At 37.9% G+C, this 7,537-nt stretch overlaps 1 pseudogene; it reads right to left on the reverse strand.

Moving 5' to 3' along the window:
• The window catches only part of LOC114077162, a 15,400-nt pseudogene extending 7,863 nt beyond the window's left edge, over nt 1–7,537 (reverse strand).

Raw genomic sequence — 7,537 nt, forward strand, 5'->3', positions numbered from 1 at the left:
AACTGACAGAGTTGGATTTGGTGGCCTGCAGCTTCAGTTTTGCTGTCGTGAACAGTAGCTGCGAAATTGGTGATTTTGCTCCTTTAATTCTCTAGATTTGGTGCAATCTTATTTTGTTGTTGCTCGTTGTTTGGCACTTGTTTTGTGGCCAATTTTGGAGAACAATATTGTAACTCTTGGTGATTATAGTGGAGCTTTTGGTCCCGTGGTTTTTTACTCTTCACATCGAAGGGTTTTCCACGTAAATCTTGGTGTCTTGTGTGATTTGTTTATTATTGCCTTGTTATATTTGTTTGGTTGAATTACTTGCTGCCTTACTATCATATTGCTTGTGGTTGTTTGTCTTCTCTTGGTTCAAATCGAAAAGGGAAAGTATAGACTTGGGTATTCTTCCGCTGTTATCCTGTCAGGCATTCTTTGTTAGTGCCTTGTCTTTCCCAACAGAACATCATTTAATATGGTAAGAAGCAACTCTTTCCATGAATATACTTGAGTTACACGACACTTGGCGTGACCATCAAAGTGAGGGATAACTATGAGATCATTGTATATCTTCTCTGCAACAATAGTATTTTCAAGTCCAGGCATACCAACTATGGAGATAATATCTTGCTGAGACGATCCTCTGAGAAGGTGCTTCTTTATTTTGCCCATTGCTTCCTAGAAACTCTTTATTTCTTCATTTTCTCTTGTAGTGTAAGCTTATAATGATTGAGCAAGATTAATGGGGGGCTTTGCAACTTCATGCATTGTCACACCTATCTTCATTCTGTTGCAACTCTCACTAACAACTTTATTTAGAAGCTTAATATTCTTAACAACTTCAGAGATCCAATGAGATTCGTACCGTAGTGGATGAGAACTGACTAAGCAGGAGTCAGTGACATACTCTGCTTTGTACGCCATTTCAGTAACACTTGTCACAATACTATAAACTTCATCATGCTCATTATAGTTTGCTGCAAAATGAACTCTGAGTGTCAATAAGCCCTCTTTGACTGATCTAATCTGATGCTTCAAATCAATGATCGAATTGATCTTAGAAGATAAAAGCTCCTCCATTTTTTCCAAAAATATTTCAATAAATCCTAATCCATTTGTCTTGGGGAAGGTATAACTTGAGACATTGGGAATTTCAACACAAACCACTTTGATCTCTTCCTCGACATACTTGAGCAATTGCTTGACATTGCAGAGACATAGCATGTTAAACCAAGAAGTTGCATAGAGCTTGATAAAGAGAAGTTAAAGACGTACCTTGTACCATTATCAACATCCTGAAAACGTGTGACAAGGTGTTGAAGTCCTTGATGCATGTTGTGGTACTGTAAAATATCTGCAATAAAAGATCCCCGGTACACTAGTCTCTCTTGGATTTTGCGAATCCTTTCTTCAAACAAGAGACGGAAAAAACATCACAGTCAAGCATTCTGATAGAATGGGTGCGTGCACTACCACTCAACGGACCAGGTCCCTTGACTATACCAGAAAGATATTGCAAAGTAAATAACAACAATAATACAACACAAACAATTTACGTGGAAACCTCTTTGCTCAAGAGAGTAAAAACTCCACTTGTTGCACAGGATTTTCAACTGCTTCACTAATCTTCCTTAAGCAAAAGTGAACCAAGTTACAACCAATGTGTGAAAAAGTTATTAACCTCATGACCAAGTAATCACCCTAGTACTTGAAGAGCCTAAACAAATACAACACTACCCACTAAGTTATCACGCCTAGATAACCTAGACTTTTTCTAAGCGGATACATCATCCACCCCTAAGCACCACCTGAACACCCCCAATTGGTTCTCCCTTTTGGCATCATAAAAAAGAAGTGCAGTAAAGCAACAAGACAAGTAAGATTGATAAGCAAGATCACAGTAAAGGACAACACCAACATAATTATTAAGACAATAGGAAATATAAATTAATCACAACAAAAGAGGAATACATTTCATAAGCACAAAAATCAGCAGTCAATACATTCAACACGGGAGAGGACTATGAAGAGGGAGACTGATGGGAAAGAGAGTTCATAACAAGGGTAAGCCTGGAGTTTGCTGCGTCATTATCATTGATCATTTTCTCCTGGAGAGCCACAACCTTTGTCAGGAGCTCATCATTCTGTTTCTGCAGCTCATTAACAACTTCAATACCAGGTCCCTCAGTTTATGCCTTGAGCAATTCCGCCTTTACCAGAGAAATTTCAGCATCTTTGTTGCTCATACGTAACTATTTGCATGTTTTATAGCTTGTGATCAACGACACTAGCCTACAGTTTGAGTGTATACGAATCGAAGCTAGTTTAATAACCCAACCAAGGGATGGGTTCGTGTCCCAAATAGTTACTTAGAATTTTTTTCTAAATAGTGATAGTTTAAGACATTTTTGAATATTAAAACAAAAAATATTAATTTGTGACACCAGAGTGTCAAATATCAAAAAGAGGTTTTGTAACAAGTAGTAAAATAGCAAAAATTAAAGGGAAAATCAAATATGGGGGAAAGTTCTTAGGGTGTGATCGCTATATGTGAAGATAAAAGTGGTAGGTACATGCTTTCGGTAGCTAATTTCACAAAACAATGGTGACTAGCTAAGATTTACGTGAAAGCAAGTTCCCTCTCGGGCAACTTACTCCATATCAAATCGGTTGTTCTAGAACACCCACTCGTCTAAATTATTCAACCTACGCCTTAACCACACTCGCTCTTTAGACGGGAGTGCTTGGATATGGGACTAGGGCTCACCCTCTTGAGCTAAACCTCATGTCGACCCACTCCTTAGGAGATCAGTCTAGTGGTCTTAGTTTCACTACCTCTCTATTGAGCAAGCCGAAAACACATGGGTGGCTTTGTATTCGCAACTAAAAACCCATCAGATTAAACCACAACCACTAGGTGAAATCACCATTAAAATGCAATCTAAGCTTCAAGCAAGAAAGACCCAACAAATTAATCAACTCATAATTTCTAAATTACACCCCAAGAATGGGGATATTTAGCCACATATCAAGTAATATTAAAATATGCTTAAAATGATAAGGAAATCAAGTGGGTATAAGATATTAAACCTTAAAAGTGGCAAAGGAAGGTAAATGGGAAAGACCCATTTCCAAAATTGGAAGAAGATCTTCTTTCTTCAAGCTTCCACAAAAACCCTCTCAAAACTTGAGAGAAAACTTAGGAACAAAATATCAAGTGTAATTGTTTCACTCTGTAAAATTTTCTATATGTAAGAGATAAAAGAGTTCAGTATTTATAGACTTCAGAATTGTGATGGCGAATCCTTTCGCCGCAGTTAGTCGTGATTCGGCGCATCGCCCTTCGTTCAGTTCATCACCGCTTGCACGTTTCCTTCCTTATCTATGTATTTTGGATCGATGGGCGGAAATCATCTGCTTTGCGAAACTGATCAGTGAAGCACTAATTGCTCCTTTTCATCGCCTTTTGATCCACTTCCTTCAGGATCACTTGCTTTAACATAAGGCGAAACTTCGCTATACGGCGGATCGCCAAGTCTTCTTAGGGAAGCACACCTTTGCATCTCCAACTACTTTTCTTTGTTTTGCTTCTTTTTGTTGCCTAAGTGTCCATGCTCACAAAAAATCCTCAAATACCTGAAATTTAGAAGTTTTTATCAGATATCGAGATAAAATAAACAATCGAAGACATGATTTGCATTAAAATAAGACCCTTGATGATTCCAATTTGAAAACTCATCAACACCCCAACTTAAACTATTGCTTGTCCTCAAGTAAAACTCATGTTCAACCGTTCAAGTAGGATGTGTCAAATAGTGCTACACAAGAATAAATCATGAATATGCACAAGAAGACTCAAAATACTCATACATAGCTCAATTGTATGCTCAAAGATTCAAGTTACGACACACCATTACCAAAGATTCTCGAGCTCACAATACTCGCTATTAATGCAGGTTAAAGCTCAACAAAAGTATCTTCATTCCCTCACACAAAGACTGATTCCTTTTCCACACACGTAGATTTATCAACTCAAGATCAGGAATCTGAGATGCAACGCTCACACTCACAAAGAAACACAATGCATGTTTTCATCCATAGGTATGCCCTTATTTTCGAATTGACTTTCAATTTGGTTCACTCAAGATCAAAAAGGTCTTGCTAACGATTGTAATGGGGTTTAGTTCAAAGGTATGGTAATTTAGACTCAGTGAAATTTTTCTCAATATGTGACTTTCTCAAAACATTCCTTTTCTTCGTTCATCAATCCTTAGTCAAGTGCCTTTAAGTCATCATTTTATTCTTCTCTATGGATTTCTTAGAAATTCGATTTCTTTTTGTGCTTTTATTCCGCAATCTTCCTTTTCATTCTTTTCTTTATTTTTTTTCTATATTTTTAATTTTTTTTTATATATGGGGGGTTTCTATTTCTCTGCAATACCATTGGTTTGCAAGACTTTTCTTGCACTTCTTGACATCTCATTTCCATTCTTACCACACCCCCAACTTAGGCTTTTGGCCTAAGTTGGCTATTTTATTGTACATATCTCAAGAGGATTATAGGTGATGGTTAACGTAGGTCTGGGTTTCATCTAATTTTTTTCAAAGAAGAGGTAAGGATCAAAAGGTGTTCAAAGTGTTTCACACGCTCACGGGTAGGCCACAAAAGAGGTATATGTCAAAATTGGCTTACAATCTTTGAGTGTTGCCTAAGATCATCTCAAGAGGACACTTTTCTAAACCAATCAGAGATTTAAAGTTACCTCATCACACAAGGCATTGACACTTAAGTCAAGCAAGACTACACACTTTCGCTAGTGTGCGATGGTCATTACCAAAAAATCAATTCGATAATTGGCTAATCACAATGAGATGCAAAGAGTTAAAATATTGTATATGCAACTTCATTTGTTCTCTTTGTAGCCAGACACATGTTTGCTTGATTGAGAGCACTTTTTAAGTCATCAGTATTGATCGAAACCAAGACTTAAAGTTGTACAAGAACAACCACTTTCAACACAAGAGTTGACAAAATTTTCAAAAGTGAATTTTTTTTGGAAAGGTCAAAATTATTTTGAAATTTGGAAACCAAAAGAGAGCCATTATCTCAAACAATCCATAAAAAAATAAAATTTAAAAACACAACTTAAAACATACAACACATCTCAAAACATGTAAACATTCAACACAACAAAACAAGGTGAGCCTCACCCCACCACAAATAAAAAACATTTTTCCTCAAATGTAAATAACGACAAAACCCATAAAATTTAAGAAAGATAAACCAAAAGGGGTGAGTGAAAAGGAGATCCTATTTATGCAGCTTCTTCATCCTCGGGGTATGAGCGCCCAAAATGTCTTCCCCAATAAGACAACTGCTCCTGAAGTGCTACTACTCTGAGTTTCACCACTGTTTTCAGCTGCCCTAGCCTCATACAGTGATATAGCTGCAATCATTTTGTCTATCTCATGACCTGCCCTGAAGGCATGAATAGCATTAATGAACCCTCGAGACCATGAAGGCACATTAGGGTAGTTGGGAATTAATTTTTTGGCCTTGGCTTCCTTGCTGTAATTTCTTTGTCTAGCTATTGGACTTTCTTTGAATCGTCTCTAAACTCTCGTGCTCTTATGTGTTTGGGTGGATCATTTCTCCCTGCGACTTTTGGTTTAACCATTTCTACAAGAACTTCGTTGGCACGTAATTTAGATAGGGGGCAAGAGAGGTTTTAACTGTATATTCACTTTGCCAAGCTAATTTGTAACTTGTTGATTATGTTAGGGTTGTCATTAAAAAGATGCACAAATGATCAGGGTGCAGACAAAGGGAGAACAAAGAATCTTTCGGGGAGTCGCCAAGTGCATTTTGTAACTCAAGTTGACCGTAGGAGTTGTAAATCAACCAGTACATAAAGCATTCAGTTAAAGGCGAAATGGTGGCGTTAAGGCGAACCGCCGAGCATTTCGGCGAGTTGCACTCAGCTCGCCAAACAGTCCAACATGCCTATTTTCACTCCATTCTTTCAAATTCGACCCCTCAACACCTGATAATGCAATTTAAACCTTTACAACATCAATTTTAATAAAGACCCAAAGCATTTCCGCAATCGCAACACAAAATAATTCAGCTCAAAGCACATGCGAGAGAGATTTTACAAACTACACAGGAAATATTTAAGGAATGATTGAAAAAATATGCTATCCCATCAACTCAGACACTTAGCAAAGTTTTGGTACTATCAATCATTATCTCAATGATTAGAAATTTTGATAAAATAACTGAGGGGTTTGGTTACTAACCTTTGGTGCTATTAAATTGTAATGACATGCTAGGCAACTATCCTATCAATATTCGAGCACAATCTGACACTTAAAATATTTTGAAAAATACAAGAATTATAACAACTAAAGTGCGAGTGTGAGTTTGTAAAATAAATGAAATGAAGGGAAAGTTTCGAAATAGAACTTTTAAGCCAGGTGCCAGTGACCGTGCAACTCCCTTTAATCTCCGAGTGTCTATGTTATTCGCCAAACACAACATAAGTTCTATATATTTCCCATGTCATGTCGGCCGTCTATATTTAGTTTGCTCAATTAATCAGTGAGACACTAATAATCTCTCCGCTGCGCCGAATCTCAAAGGCTCCATCTTTGAGGGGTATCAAATCAAACAACTGGTAATTGACTATGCCAAACTTGTCGGATTCCGCCGAAATGACCTGTTCTTGTCACCTTGCAACTTTACACTTACTTTTTTTCCTTCGCCTGCACAGTCAACACACTATTAATTTTATCAATAAAATAAAAAGTAATTAAAGGGTCTTTGGTTGCCTCCCAAATGGTGCCTTAGTTAATGTCGTGGCACGACACAAGTCAGTCTTCAGGTTTCACTCTTTTGGTTAGCGATACTGTCACTAGGCATACCCCCTTGTTGTCTTGGGTTGAGATGAGATGTGGCCTATTTGGGTCTCTAACTGCTTGATTGAGATCGAATGAAAGGTGACGATCTGACTAAGGGTGGACACATCTTCTTTCATGCCTTTTAACATTTTGTCTAACCCTTCAACTTTGTTAAGGATATGCGAGAGGATATTCTCAAACCTACCACCTTCTGGTTCCTTGGGCTTTTCTCGCTTATGGGAGACACATATCTATCCTTCTCCATATCCTTCCAAGTTAGATTCCGATCTCTCCATTCACAGTCTCTATCCTTCCATCATTCTTCTCTGGACCAACCTTGTTTACCACTCTACCATGGTTAGTTCGACCGGTAACCACCACCTTGGTTTGCTAAAGAATTCACCTCCTCACTGTATAAAGCTTCAAATTTCATGTCATCAGGATTTGTACTCCCAACTCCCACAACATTGATGTTATGGATGCCTACTCCCATGACATTCTTTGGCGGAATATCAAGATGCGTCATGATCTTGGTCATATTTAGGTCCCTTTCATTGTCTTTTTTGATCTGCTTTTTAGATGACTGAAGGGTGACCACAGAAACTTGGCCTTCACGAGTGTACCATGCCCTGTTGATGGTTGTCATGCCATCCAT

This window comes from Solanum pennellii, chromosome 5 (genome assembly GCF_001406875.1).
Source record: "Solanum pennellii chromosome 5, SPENNV200".
Taxonomy (NCBI): Eukaryota; Viridiplantae; Streptophyta; class Magnoliopsida; order Solanales; family Solanaceae; genus Solanum; species Solanum pennellii.